This window comes from Balaenoptera physalus (genome assembly GCF_965194825.1).
Source record: "Balaenoptera physalus genome assembly, chromosome: 10".
Taxonomy (NCBI): domain Eukaryota; kingdom Metazoa; phylum Chordata; class Mammalia; order Artiodactyla; family Balaenopteridae; genus Balaenoptera; species Balaenoptera physalus.
The window spans coordinates 94,341,744-94,357,358 of record NC_138889.1 but is presented as its reverse complement, the minus strand read 5'-3'; the positions used below and the strand labels follow the sequence as shown (position 1 = coordinate 94,357,358).

Sequence of the window (15,615 nt, the reverse complement as noted above, 5' to 3'; positions counted from 1 at the left end):
TAGGTCGAGAAGACATCTCTGAGCTTTATTTCTAGGGTTTGCCTAATTCACTGTGTAATCATAAGATCATATATATATATGATCAATAACTGTAAGTCCCTTTTAGAATTGTGACTGATGATGACGATGAACATGAGGCTGATGATGATAATGATGATGATAATTATGGTGGTGTTAGTGGTGGTAAATTGAATATTTTTCTACTATAGGTGTATTAGTAATGTTTTCTTACCCTATAAAACAATAACAAGGATACTGTTGGTAATGGCTATAGTACAGGTTAAAGACATAGACTTTAAAACAGATAAAGTACCGTAAAGCAATAAATTACTTTAAACCAATAAAGTAAAATAAAAACCTGGCTTGGAATTCTAGCTCCAACACTCATGAGCTGGCAAGCTACAGTTTCATCTATAAAGAAACTACTACATGGGGTTGTTGAAAGAATTAAGTGAAATAAGGCATGAGAAGCAGTTAGTACAGCACCCAACACGTAATTAGTACTCAGTACATTCCCACTTGTTCATGTTCCTTTCAATTCAGTAAGTGCTGAGCTGGTGTGCTTCTCAGTGAATCATTCACCAGATTGAGACTAAGAGTGGTTTACTCAGCATGTATCTTCTCCAGATGTATCTTTGTGTTAGTCGAGGTCTCCCAAGAAGCAGTCACAAAGACCAGATTTTCTAAAAATTAAGGTTTTTGAAAGAAAATGAAGATGGAGTTGATAGGAAGGCTGGAGAACCATCAGACCAGGATGCACTTCTAATCCCAAGTGAACGAGAGAAGGAATGGAGGTTGGGTGGAAGCATCCTAGATAGATCACTGTGAAGAACAAGAAAGATTCAGTAAGGCTGTCAGGGAGTCCTCAGGACAGTCAGCTGTCAGAGGAATCCCATGTCTTACGGAGACAAATCTACTATGCTCAATCCTTGGCTGGAAGCAGCTTGAGTGAAAACATAGCTGGGGTACAAATGTGGCAATTGATTTCAGAGCACAGCAGCTGGGTCCCTTCCGTTAAGCTCTCTGAACTTGGAGGTCTGGGAGGCACATTCTACAATCTCCTTGCTTTGAAAAACTGTGATTGCCTGTTAACTGTAATTAACTCCTTGAGTCCTTCAATTTCAAGATAAATCTATTCGTAATATTTGCTAGATTGCTCCAGGTGTTGGCTAGTGTTGACTTTGTTTAACTCCTTCTGAGGTTTTCTACTCTTCATAAGCAGTTAAGTAAAACTTGCCTTTTTCCCTCGCTCATCCTCCCCAAATATGAGAAACAACAGAAGTTCCCCAAACATCTGGGCCCGGTGCTTCATTCTTCATCCCTTTGTGATTGTCACTTCCTGTAAGAAATGCCTCTTGCACTACCAAGAAAGTCATACCTCAGTGTAGAAACATTGTGTCTGTCTCTTCTCCATGGGCTCTGCCTCTTGGACCCTGCGTGAGCCAGAGCCCATTATTCTTCCTGCCCTGCTCCTCTTGATCACATGCTTGCCTCTGTGTCAATGGGACTGGTTTTGATGAGCGGAAGGCACTGATCTCGTTTTGTGTAGGAGGTTTTACAGCTCTCTGCCTTTGCTGTTTCACCAAGGGAAAGTCAAAGTGAGGAAAGTAGTCAAATGAGTCACACATCGGAATTTATTCTGAAGGGTGCTGGCATTATTTTTCTGCATTAGAGCAGCATTGGCTCTGCTTGATACCTGAATCATGATTCAAAATGGAAATAGATTTGGCTTTTACCATCTTTGAGCAGCAGATAAACTCTAACCCAGGCTTTGCTGACTCAAGGTCTTCCTGCTTCCAGAAATGGAGATCATTTGTTCATTTCATCATTTCAGCAGAAGGCTTCTTGTGGGCACGTGGTACACCTCTCAGAAAGGCTTGATAAAAGAATGAATGAATGAATGAATGGAGTGAGATTGTTTGAGGAATTTGGTGCCTCAGAATTGTATGATCATAGTTTGTGTTTCCTCTCTGTTGTAAAGAGAAACTTTATGCATTGAGTTCTATTATTGCCAGACAATTCACAGGATCAAATCATAATGTGTAAGAACTGGAAAGAACCTCACACATGACCTGTTCTATTCTACTGAAAAAGACCAAGAACTGAAGGGAAGTGACTTGACCAAGGTCATACAGTTAATAAAGGCAAAGTCTATACCCTACCTTCCTGTCTTTTCTGTTTCAACTAAACCTGCTGCTTCCCCTTTTCATTTTTATAGTTCATTTGAAAAGAAACATTACTGATTCTCAAAATAGACAAAAATTCCATCCAAATAGTCTAAAATCCTTTTGAAGTCAAGAAGACACAGTGAATTTGCCAAATAAGGCTCACCCAAGTCATTCACTCGTTCATTCATTTAACAAATATTGAGAGCTTATTTTGTGCCAGGCATTGGTCTATATGCTAAGAATATAGAAACACAAAGACAGGCAAGGTCTCTTCCCTTCTGGGGCTTACATACTAGTTTATATTCAGAAAGAATGTTTCATCTGTGAGTGTCACTCACCAGCTATATGACCTGGGACAAATTTCTCAATCTATCTGATCCTCATATTTCCTTGTCTGAATAACGAAGCCAGAAAATCCCACTTTGCTTTGTCGTTGGGAGGACCAAAAAAGTAATGTTGGCAAGTCAGTCGGCAAAGTGCCAGGCACATAGTAATAACTTAGGGTGGCTTTTGTCCTATTCAAGCCTGGGTATTCCAGTTGCCCTGGTTTCAGCCCTATTGTTTTTCTTCTTTCAAGAGCTGCAGCATGGTGGAAGCTTTGCCCAGAGCAATCCCTTGCCTGCTTAAGTTCCAACCATACTAATTTTATTTCTGTTCCACAAACACTCCTATCTCCTTCTTCCTTTAGTGTCTTTGGATCTGACCCTCTTCCTGGAACATCTAACCCTCCCAACTTCCCTCTAAGGCCTCCTACTGCCTTTTTTATCTGCCTCACTCCTGCTCCTCTTTACTCTCAGTTTAATTGTCACTCGTCAAGAAGTCCTCCCCTAACGTCCCAGGCTTAGTCAGATCTTTGCTACACACTCTTACAGTAGGTCGGTTGATGTGACTTGCAGAGCCCAGCCCAAAATGAAAATGTGGAACCCTTTGTTCAAAAAGCAAAACAAAGCATTGTGAAAAGTGTTAGATTATAAAGGTTTTCCCTTCTTCCTTCTCTCTTGACTTGTCATGGTGTTTTTTACTTGTTATTTAATGTTGTTCTCCATAAAGAAAAGTTAAAATTTGTAACTATTAGCGTTCATTTAATAAATTATTAAATTATAGTATAAAATTTTAAATTATTATATTTTGACATCTATCATGATAGTGTGCAAAGCCAGTTTTAGTGCAAATATGAGGTTAATACATATGCAAAAATAGGAATTACACAATTCCTGTTTTGTCGCTCATACATGCATGTGTATTTCCTTCTTACCAGAACACAGGGAATGTTGCACAAAACTAATTTAGATGTTTTTATTTCATGTCTTGATATGCACATATTCTATCACAGTTCTCTACTTCCAGCTTACGGATGGATAAAGAAGGGCGGAAACAGAAAGGAGCTATGGGTTATCCTTTCCTCCCCTTCTCTTCAATGTCATCATATCCAGCATAAGTCGTTGGCTGATACAGGAAAGCAACATGAATAAGAAAAGATATGATGGACTTTCTTGGTCGTTCATATTTCTTTCGATGTCATTAGCCTCTTTCTGCATTCAAGTACGTCCTGGTTAGAACAGAAAGGGTTGCCTCTGGGTGCTGTCAGTATGCCTGCTTACTCAGTCTTAGATGTAAGATACTTATACTCAAAATTTTAAGTATCACTGAAATGCCACATATCCTAGGCCCACCAGGTTATGTTAGTTTCCCTGATCTCCCTGTGTTATATGGTTGCTTCCCACTAGCTACCTGTTTTACGTTTGGTAGTGTATATATGTCCATGGCACTCTCTCATTTTCTCACAGCTTACCCTTCCCCCTCCCCATATCCTCAAGTCCATTCTCTAGTAGGTCTGTGTCTTTATTCCCGTCTTACCACTAGGTTCTTCATGACTTTTGTTTGTTTGTTTTTTTTTTCCTTTAGATTCCATATATATGTGTTAGCATACTGTATTTATTTTTCTCTTTCTGACTTACTTCACTCTATATGAGAGACTCTAACTCCATCCACCTCACTACAAATAACTCAATTTCGTTTCTTTTTATGGCTGAGTAATATTCCATTGTATATATGTGCCACATCTTCTTTATCCATTCCTCTGTTGATGGACACTTAGGTTGCTTCCATGTCCTGGCTATTGTAAATAGAGCTGCAATGAACATTTTGGTACATGACTCTTTTTGAATTATGGTTTTGTCAGGGTATATGCCCAGTAGTGGGATTGCTGGGTCGTATGGTAGTTCTATTTTTAGTTTTTCAAGGAACCTCCATACTGTTCTCCATAGTGGCTGTATCAATTTACATTCCCACCAACAGTGCAAGAGGGTTCCCTTTTCTCCACACCCTCTCCAGCATTTATTGTTTGCAGATTTTCTGATGATGGCCATTCTGACCGGTGTGAGGTGATACCTCAATGTAGTTTTGATTTGCATTTCTCTAATGATTAGTAATGTTGAGCATTCTTTCATGTGTTTCTTGGCAACCTGTATGTCTTCTTTGGAGAAATGTCTATTTAGGTCTTCTGCGCATTTTTGGATTGGGTTGTTTGTTTTTTTGTTATTGAGCTGCATGAGCTGCCTGTAAATCTTAGAGATTAATCCTTTGTCAGTTAATCATTTGCAAATATTTTCTCCCATTCTGATGGTTGTCTTTTGGTCTTGTTTATGGTTTCCTTTGCTGTGCAAAAGCTTTTACGTTTCATTAGGTCCCATTTGTTTATTTTTGTTTTTATTTCCATTTCTCTTGGAGCTGGGTCAAAAAGGTTCTTGCTGTGATTTATGTCATAGAGTGTTCTGCCTATGTTTTCCTCTAAGAGTTTGATAGTGTCTGGACTTACATTTAGGTCTTTAATCCATTTTGAGTTTATTTTTGTGTATGGTGTTAGGGAGTGTTCTAATTTCATACTTTTACATGTACCTGTCCAGTTTTCCCAGCACCACTTATTGAAGAGGCTGTCTTTTCTCCACTGTGTATGCTTGCCTCCTTTATCAAAGATAAGGTGACCATATGTGCATGGGTTTATCTCTGGGCTTTCTATCCTGTTCCATTGATCTACATTTCTGTTTTTGTGCCAGTACTATACTGTCTTGATTACTGTAGCTTTGTAGGATAGTCTGAAGTCAGGCAGCCTGATTCCTCCAGCTCCGTTTTTCGTTCTCAAGATTGCTTTGGATTTTCGGGGTCTTTTGTGTTTCCATACAAATTGTGAAATTTTTTGTTCTAGTTCTGTGAAAAATGCCGGTGGTAGTTTGATAAGGATTGCATTGAATCTGTAGATTGTTTTGGGTAGTAGAGTCATTTTCACAATGTTGATTCTTCTATTCCAAGAACATGGTATATCTCTCCATCTATTTGTATCATCTTTAATTTCTTTCATCAGTGTCTTATAATTTTCTGCATACAGGTCTTTTGTCTCCTTAGGTAGGTATACTCCTAGATATATTATTCTTTTTGTTGCAGTGGTAAATGAGAGTGTTTTCTTAATTTCTCTTTCAGATTTTTCATCATTAGTGTATAGAAATGCAAGAGATTTCTGTGCATTAATTTTGTATCCTGCTACTTTACCACATTCATTGATTAGCTCTAGGAGTTTTCTGGTAGCATCTTTAGGATTCTCTATGTATAGTATCATGTCATCTGCAAATAGTGACAGGTTACTTCTTCTTTTCCGATTTGGATTCCTTTTGTTTCTTTTTCTTCTCTGATTGCTGTGGCTAAAACTTCCAAAACTATGTTGAATAATAGTGGTGAGAGTGGGCAACCTTGTCTTGTTTCTGATCTTGGTGGAAATGGTTTCAGTTTTTCACCATTGAGGATGATGTTGGCTGTGGGTTTGTCATATATGGCCTTTATTATGTTGAGGAAAGTTCCCTCTATGCCTACTTTCTGCAGGGCTTTTATCATAAATGGGTGTTGAATTTTGTCAAAAGCTTTCTCTGCATCTATTGAGATGATCATATGGTTTTTCTCCTTCAGTTTGTTAATATGGTGTATCACGTTGATTGATTTGCGTATATTGAAGAATCCTTGCATTCCTGGGATAAACCCCACTTGATCATGGTGTATGATCCTTTTAATGTGCTGTTGGATTCTGTTTGCTAGTATCTTGTTGAGGATTTTTGCATCTATGTTCATCAGTGATATTGGCCTGTAGTTTTCTTTCTTTGTGATATCTTTGTCTGGTTTTGGTATCAGGGTGATGGTGGCCTCATAGAATGAGTTTGGGAGTGTTCCTCTCTCTGCAATATTTTGGAAGAGTTTGAGAAGGATGGGTGTTAGCTCTTCTCTAAATGTTTGATAGAATTCGCCTGTGAAGCCATCTGGTCCTGGGCTTTTGTTTGTTGGAAGATTTATAATCACAGTTTCAATTTCAGGCTTGTGATTGGTCTGTTCATATTTTCTATTTCTTCCTGGTTCAGTCTTGGCAGGTTGTGCATTTCTAAGAATTTGTCCATTTCTTCCAGCTTGTTCATTTTATTGGCATAGAGTTGCTTGTAGTAATCTCTCATGATCTTTTGTATTTCTGCAGTGTCAGTTGTTACTTCTCCTTTTTCATTTCTAATGATTTGAGTCTTCTCCCTTTTTTTCTTGATGAGTCTGGCTAATGGTTTATCAATTTTGTTTATCTTCTCAAAGAACCAGCTTTTAGTTTTATTGATCTTTGCTATCATTTCCTTCCTTTCTTTTTCATTTATTTCTGATCAGATCTTTATGATTTCTTTCCTTCTGCTAACTGTGGGGGTTTTTTGTTCTTCTTTCTCTAATTGCTTTAGGTGCAAGGTTAGGTTGTTTATTTGAGATGTTTCCTGTTCTTAAGGTAGGATTGTATTACTATAAACTTCCCTCTTAGAACTGCTTTTGCTGCATCCCATAGGTTTTGGGTCATCGTGTCTCCACTGTCATTTGTTTCTAGGTAGTTTTTGATTTCCCCTTTGATTTCTTCAGTGATCACTTCGTTATTAAGTAGTGTATTGTGTAGCCTCCATGTGTTTGTATTTTTTACAGATCTTTTCCTGTAATTGATATCTAGTCTTATAGCGTTGTGGTCAGAAAAGATACTTGATACGATTTCAATTTTCTTAAATTTACTAAGGCTTGATTTGTGACCCAAGATATGATCTATCCTGGAGAATGTTCCATGAGCACTTGAGAAAAATGTGTATTCTGTTGTTTTTGGGTGGAGTGTCCTATAAATATCAATTAAGTCCATCTTGTTTAAGGTATCATTTAAAGCTTGTGTTTCCTTATTTATTTTCATTTTGGATGATCTGTCCATTGGTGAAAGTGGGGTGTTAAAGTCCCCTACTATGATTGTGTTACTGTCGATTTCCCCTTTTATGGTTGTTAGTATTTGCCTTATGTATTGAGGTGCTCCTATGTTGGGTGCATAAATATTTACAATTGTTATATCTTTTTATTGGATCGATCCCTTGATCATTATGTAGTGTCCTTCTTTGTCTCTTGTAATAGTCTTTATTTTAAAGTCTATTTTTTCTGATATGAGAATTGCTACTCCAGCTTTCTTTTGATTTCCATTTGCTGGAATATCTTTTTCCATCCCCTCACTTTCAGTGTGTATGTGTCCCTAGGTCTGAAGTGGGTCTCTTGTAGACAGCATATATACGGGTCTTGTTTTTGTATCCATTCAGCCAGTCTGTGTCTTTTGATGGGAGCATTTAATCCATTTACATGTAAGGTAATTATCGATATGTATGTTCCTATTCCCATTTTCTTAAATGTTTTGGGTTTGTTATTGTAGGTGTTTTCCTTCTCTTGTGTTTCTTGCCTAGAGAAGTTCCTTTAGCATTTGTTGTAAAGCTGGTATGGTGGTGCTGAACTCTCTCAGCTTTTGCTTGTCTGTAAAGGTTTTAATTTCTCCATCAAATCTGAATGAGATCCTTGCTGGGTAGAATAATCTTGGTTTTAGGTTTTTCTCCTTCATCACTTTAAATATGTCCTGCCACTCCCTTCTGGCTTGGAGAGTTTCTGCTAAAAGATCAGATGTTAACCTTATGGGAATTCCCTTGTGTGTTATTTGTTGTTTTTCCCTTGCTGCTTTTAATATGTTTTCTTTATATTTAATTTTTGATAGTTTGATTAATATGTGTCTTGGCATGTTTCTCCTTGGATTTATCCTGTATGGGACTTTCTGTGCTTCCAGGACTTGATTAACTATTTCCTTTCCTATATTAAGGAAGTTTTCAACTATAATCTGTTCAAATATTTTCTCAGTCCCTTTCTTTTTCTCTTCTTCTTCTGGGATCCCTATAATTCGAATGTTGGTGCGTTTCATGTTGTCCCAGAGGTCTCTGAGACTGTTCTCAGTTCTTTTCATTCTTTTTTCTTTATTCTGCTCTGCAGTAGTTATTTCCACCATTTTATCTTCCAGGTCACTTATCCGTTCTTCTGCCTCAGTTATTCTGCTATTGATCCCTTCTAGAGAATTTTTAATTTCATTTATTGTGTTGTTCATCGTTGTTTGTTTCCTCTTTAGCTCTTCTACGTCCTTGTTAAATGTTTCTTGCATTTTGTCTATTCTATTTCCAACATTTTGGATCATCTTTACTATCATTATTCTGAATTCTTTTTCAGGTAGACTGCCTATTCCCTCTTCATTTGTTAGGTCTGGTGTGTTTTTACGTTGCTCCTTTATCTGCTGTGTGTTTTTCTGTGTTCTCATTTTGCTTATCTTACTGTGTTTGGGGTCTCCTTTTCACAGGCTGCAGGTTCGTAGCTCCCGTTGTTTTTTGTGTCTGTCCCCAGTGGCTAAGGTTGGTTCAGTGGGTTGTGTAGGCTTCCTGGTGGAGGGGATTAGTGCCTGTGTTCTGGTGGATGAGGCTGGATCTTGTCTTTCTGGTGGGCAGGTCCACATCTGGTGCTGTGTTTTGGGGTGTCTGTGGCCTTATTATGATTTTAGGCAGCCTCTCTGCTAATGGATGGGGCTGTGTTCCTGTCTTGCTAGCTCTTTGGCATAGGGTGTCCAGCACTGTAGCTTGCTGGTCGTTGAGTGAAGCTGGGTCTTGGTGTTGAGATGGAGATCTCTGGGAGATTTTTGCCGTTTGGTATTCTGTGGAGCTGGGAGGTCTCTTGTGGACCAGTGTCCTGAACTTGGCTCTCCCACCTCAGAGGCACAGCCCCGACACCTGGCTGGAGCACCAAGAGCCTTTCATCCACAGGGCTCAGAATAAAAGGGAGAAAAAATAGCAAGAAAGAAAGAAAGAGGATAAAATAAGATAAAATAAAATAAAATAATTAAAATAAAAAATAATTATTACGAAAAAAAATTTTTTAAGTAAAAAAAAAAAAAAAAAAAGGACTGACAGAACCCTAGGACAAATGGTGAAAGCAAAGCTATACAGACAAAATCTCACACAGAAGCATACACATACACACTCACAAAAAGAGGAAAAGGGGAAAAAAAAATATATCTTGCTCCCAAGGTCCACCTCCTCAATTTGGGATGATTCGTTGTCTATTCAGGTATTCCACAGATGCAGGTACATCAAGTTGATTGTGGAGCTTTAATCCGCTGCTCCTGAGGCTGCTGGGAGAAATTTCCCTTTCTCTTCTTTGTTCCCACAGCTCCCGGGTTTCAGCTTTGGACCTGCCGCTGCGTGTAGGTCGCCTGAGGGCATGTGTTCTTCGCTCAGACAGGACGGGGTTAAAGGAGCAGCTGCTTCGGGGACTCTGGCTCACTCAGGCCGGGGGGAGGGAGGGTACGGAGGAGGCGGGGCGAGCCTGCGGCGTCAGTGGCCTGCGTGACGTTGCAGCAGCCTGAGGCGCGCCGTGCGTTCTCCCGGGTAAGGTGTCCCTGGTTCACGGGACACTCGCGGTGACGGGCTGCAAAGGCTCCTGGAGGGGAGGTGTGGTTAGTGACCTGTGCTTGCACACAGGCTTCTTGGTGGCGGCAGCAGCAGCCTTAGCGTCTCATGCCCGTCTCTGGGGTCCGCGCTCATAGCCGCGGCTCGCACCCGTCTCTGGAGCTCGTTTAGGCGGCGCTCTGAATCCCCTCTCCTCGCGCACCAGGAAACAAAGAAGTAAGAAAAAGTCTCTTGCCTCTTCGGCAGCCCCAGACTTTTTCCCGGACTCCCTCCCGGCTAGCTGTGGCGCACTACCCGCTTCAGGCTGTGTTCACACCGCCAACCCCAGCCCTCTCCCTGGGATCCGACCTCCGAAGCCCGAGCCTCAGCTCCCAGCCCCCGCCCTCCCCGGCGGGTGAGCAGACACGCCTCTCGGGCTGGTGAGTGCTGCTCGGCGCTGAGCCTCTGTGCGGGAGTCTCTCCGCTTTGCCCTCCGCACCCCTGTTGCTGCTCTCTCCTCCACGGCTCCGAAGCTTCCCCCCTCCGGCCCCTGCCGTCTCCGCCCGCGAAGGGGCTCCTAGTGTGTGGAAACCTTTCCTCCTTCACAGCTCCCTCCCACTGGTGCAGGTCCCGTCCCTATTCTTTTGTCTCTGTTTTTACTTTTTTCTTTTACCCTACCCAGGTACGTGGGGAGTTTCTTGCCTTTTGGGAGGTCTGAGGTCTTCTGCCAGCGTTCAGTGGGTGTTCTGTAGGAGTTGTTCCACATGTAGATGTATTTCTGATGTATTTGTGGGGAGGAAGGTGATCTCCGCGTCTCACTCTTCCGCCATCTTCTCCTCTGTCTTCTCATGTATTTTTAACCTTGAAAAAGTTATTCAACTTCGATAAATCTGTTTCCTCACCTGTAAAATGGGAACAATATTCAGAGTAATCTCATAGAGATGTTGTGAGTATTCGGTGAGATATCATATGTGAAATCTTTGCACAGCATTATCATCTAGTAAGACCCCATAAAAATTTTAGCTACCATTGTTATATTATTACTGTCAGTTCTTATAGTCACTGAATTTTCTCACAGTCTATGCCTCACTGGAAAATGATGAGCGTACCTAATATTTGTTGAGAAGTAACATATAAGTGTTGTTTTAGAACCATATTTATAACTCTTAAACTATTCTTTCTTAGACCTGTAACTGTTAACATTTGCTTTAATTTATTGTTTGAAAGGGAGAGAAATAGGAACTGATTTGTACACTTTTATAGTCAGAATTCATACTTCACACTATCCATTCAGCACTCTGGGTTTGATGTAAAGAGAGTAAGGAAAGAGAGAATAAGGTAACACTGGCAAAGAAGAGTGAAATATATTCTAAAACAGCGGGTCTTCGCCATGCTCAGATGCTGAAACACATGGAACTATACTGTTATCATCTGAAACAACCAAATGGAGTTTTTTAATGATGTACACTTTTGATGTGTTTAATTCCATCTTAAAATCTGGGAATAATTTTACTACATTAAAACATTACTGTGCAAATTAAAAACACTATAAAATCACAGCTCTGTGAACAGAAGTATGCAAAAAATAAAGTGCTTGAACTAAGTAATCATGCGTGATTTTTTGAGTTCTTCCAGTAACAGGTTTTGCCACTCATTTTATTATCTTTTAATGATCAAGATGTTTAACAAAAATAAAATTCAGAAAAATGTATACTATTAGTAAAATAAGATGAACTGAAGTCAATATGATCAATCAATTTCTCTTTTCTTCCCATTCAGAATGGGAATACGGACATTGTTTGTTTGTTTGTTTGTTTGTTTTTGTAGCTGGAGAACACAGTCCTGCTTGTCAACCACCAGTGTTCCATGTGAGCATAGTTCTGAATCACAACCTACAAGTGAGAATGGAAAGAAGCCCTACTTAAGGGTAAGTCGGGCTTATGTGGCTTTAATTGAAACACTTTAAAAAAAGATATAGAGGTGATATTTTCCTGTGGGTATAATAAGAATCAATGGTGAGATGTAGCTGCCAAGAAAACTAATTGGACAGACTACAGTAACAGCAAAATCATCTCTAGAGCAAAAGAAATGGCATTTCTTCCTGTTCTGTAATCGAGAGGCAACATCCAGATTATTACATTCCGTTCAGAATGTAGAATTTTAACTTGGGTAGAAATAAACAAGTGTACTTTCAGGATTTTGCCACCAGAGCCATGAACTACAAGCGCACCAATAAGTGCCTCATTTCTACACCCTGTTAACCGAGACTCCCCCAACCCCAGCAAACCACCCTTGACCCAGGCCTCCAGCAGGAAAGGGGGGAATCAGGAGAATAGGGCAGGAAACATGAACTCAATAAAATGTAAACATATTATTTAGTAGCCAGAGATGCTACTGAACATGAGAAGACCTATCATCTGTACCTACAGTGCTCAATACGGTAGCTGCCAGCTATAGGTGTTCATGAGTTCTTAAAATGGATAGTCTGAATAGATAGGCACTGTGCATGTGAAATACACACTAAATTTTAAAGTTTTATGTGAAAAAAATGCAAAATATTGCACTTATAATTTTTATACTGATTAAAAATTGATATCATGTTTGGGGTATTTTGACTTAAATAAAATATATTATTAAATTTAATTTTACCCATTTCTGTTTATAGTTTTTAACGTGGCTACTAAAAAATTTAAAATACATTTATGCTTTACATTATGTTTCTATTGGACAACGTTTTTCTAGACTGGATCAAATTTTCTTTTTCTGTAAAGAGCTAGATGTTAAAACTATTTTACACTTGTGTCTGTCACAATTACTCAACTCTATATGGTGCGCTAGCAGCGATAGGCAGTATGTCACCAAATGAATGTGGCTGTGTCCCAATAAAGCTCTATTTATGGATATTAAATTGTAAATGCCATACATTTTCATGTACTATGAAATATTACTTTTTCTTTCTTTCAAACAATTTTAAAATGCAAAAGCTATTCGTTGGCCTATAGAAACAGGCTGCTCATGGGCCATAGTTTGCCAACCCCTGTTCTAGACCTTACTCTGCACTTACTAACTTTGGCCCTTACTAAAATGACTTAGCCTATATCCTTATTTAAAAATTGTAATGTTTACAGCTTAATTATAGAGTCCCCCCTCCCCCACCAAGCTGTTGAGTTTCAAGTGACATGACAAGTAAATAACTTTACAACTTGATACAAAGATAAAATAGGCCAAGAATAGAATAAACTGTTTCTAAAAGTAGTAAAGTTCCTGATATTAGAAATGTTTAAACAGAGGGAAGTTTCTAGAAAAGGATTTTGTAGACGAAAATTAAATACTAAGTGTATGATTTAATTCAATGTGTAATAACTCCCTTACAAACCCCAAACACGTTTTGTTTTGTTTTGTTTTGTTGTTATACATTAACTCAATTTTAGTTGAAATGTTGTGGGAAAAATTCAACAAAAGATCTCAGAGTTCAGGTTCTGACTCCTATCATAGAAATAATCAATTTATTGTATTGAAAATCATCAATTCATCGAAGATTTAGTAGGAATCTCAAATCTGATGGATTGCATTTCTTTCCATTTTGGTAGTAGAATATGGTAAGGTTTTAACACAAGGAAATAAGATTATGGAAAGTAGACTGGTATAATTCTTCCTTTTATCTATCAAAGTAATATTAGTGAATTATCTGCAATTTATTTGAACATATAACCAATGACTGAAAATAAGTTGATAATTAATATTTTAAGTGTACTTTTAATAAATACCCTCCCAATGTTTTGATCCTCTTTGCCAATTCCTTCATGCTCTTCAGCTGAGTTATAAGTATAGAATGTGTGATACAGTTACAAAGAGTTTGTATTTCTTGGGTTAATAAATTGGTCTCAATCACTAATGGATTCTTTATACTGATTGAATTTGCATGTTGAATTGGTTGAAATTGCCTGACCATATTTCAAGGTTGAATACAAAAGTATGTCGAGCTATTAATTTTGTGTTGCTGTTGTTGGTTTGAATGATGTAGGTGGTTGAAGCTAGAGCAGGAGATTAAATTAATTTCTGCCTTCACCTTAGCCCAGCCTTTCTCTGTGTATAATGTATCTGTGACATTTGTCCTCATTCCGAGAGAAAATGAGGAAAACTCATCAGAATGAATGACCAGTCCTCATTAAACTGATGATTTGGGGGGAGATTTCCTTTGATTCAATGCAATGAAACATTACCTTCCTGAAGAATGAGCTTAGCAAGGGGAAATCCAAAAGTGAATGTACACCAACCAAAATCAATCAAATCATCCTAACTATTTCAAGGGCAAAAAGGAAAACAATAGAGTATCTTCCAGGTGCTGACAAAGAAATCAACATGTCTGATGTTTGGTCCCACGTGTGAGGAGCAAATACTTCCAATAGATGCTCTGCTTTCTCAAATCCACATGAGCTGGACATTTACTAATTTGTTCTAAAGGCTAGACTAAATGGGGTAGTTTTTACATTTTCAATTATAAAATGCAATCCTATGCAAATGTCCTGAGACTAGACCATAAGATTCTCTCACAGTCTCTCCAGAGAGCAAAATTTCAGTTGCAAAACAACTCTAATCCTTAAAGCGTTTATGAAAACTTAGGTGGAAGACAGGACAAATAAGCCTTTGCAAACAAGCTCCAAGGGAATATATGTAGCCCACATCCATCATCCGCAGTGTATCTCCTATTACACACAAATTCGTCTTAGAGAAAGGGAGAAGCAGCCCCTATTGATTTTCTTCATCTCTCCGGGGACAGAACTTCAAAATTGGTCAATTACAGTATTTCAGATTTCCTTGCTGCTAGCCTGGGCATACAATATTTGTCCTAACTAGTAGGCAGAAGTATATTTTATCCAGTTAATGTTTATATTCATGGTTGTGTGTAAATCAAAATTAGAAGTAGCTTTTGTTTCCAATATATACTTTAGAAAAAATATTTTGTTATATTGTGGTTTGTGATTATGAAAGTAACATATGCACCCTTGAGAGATTTTGGAAAACACTGAAATAAACAAAAAATTTAAAAATCCCTTATATCCCTACTACCTAGAAATAACTACTATTTATTTTCAAATACATTTCTTTTCAGTCTTTTTTTCATACTTTTTCATTAATTTATTCAATTAATATGTATAATGCCCAATACATACCAAGCATCACACTATCATTTGGACACACGATGGTGAATGAAGGAGACATTGTTTTGCATTTACAAAATTTAGCATTTAGTCAGCGACAAGCGAACTGATGCAAAATAATGTGCTCTGTGCCTTAATAGAATGAGTCAGAATATGATAGTCACACATGAAAGGAAAAAATTGTCCAGACTTGGGAGACAATAGGGAAGGTTTATAGGAAAAATATTGACTATAGGCCTAAGATTGGGTAGCATTTAGTCAGACAAAGAGGAAGGATAGAGGTGGAAAAGCATTGACTAAGAGGAAAGACTCAGGTAAAATGTTTGGTGGGTGTTCTTGAAAGTAAATAGCTGATGATTATAGCTTCAGAGGGTGAAGAGGAGATTGGAAAAAAGTGGGACCCACACAGTGACAGAAGCCATATGTGGCAATCCTTGGAAATAATGTATATTCACTAGGCTATAAGCTAAGAAACTCTAAAAAGAGACCTCATATACAGTATCT

General features: G+C 38.5%; 1 protein-coding gene across 10 annotated transcripts in view; it reads left to right on the top strand.

Moving 5' to 3' along the window:
- Positions 1–15,615, top strand: part of LRRC4C (leucine rich repeat containing 4C) — a 1,215,963-nt gene that overhangs the window by 924,514 nt on the left and 275,834 nt on the right. For all 10 annotated transcript variants that reach the window (XM_082410489.1, XM_082410488.1, XM_082410491.1 and 7 more), the window contains one exon: positions 11,777–11,876. The gene's annotated coding sequence lies outside the window, so the exon portion shown is untranslated. The remainder of the gene's footprint in view (positions 1–11,776; positions 11,877–15,615) is intronic.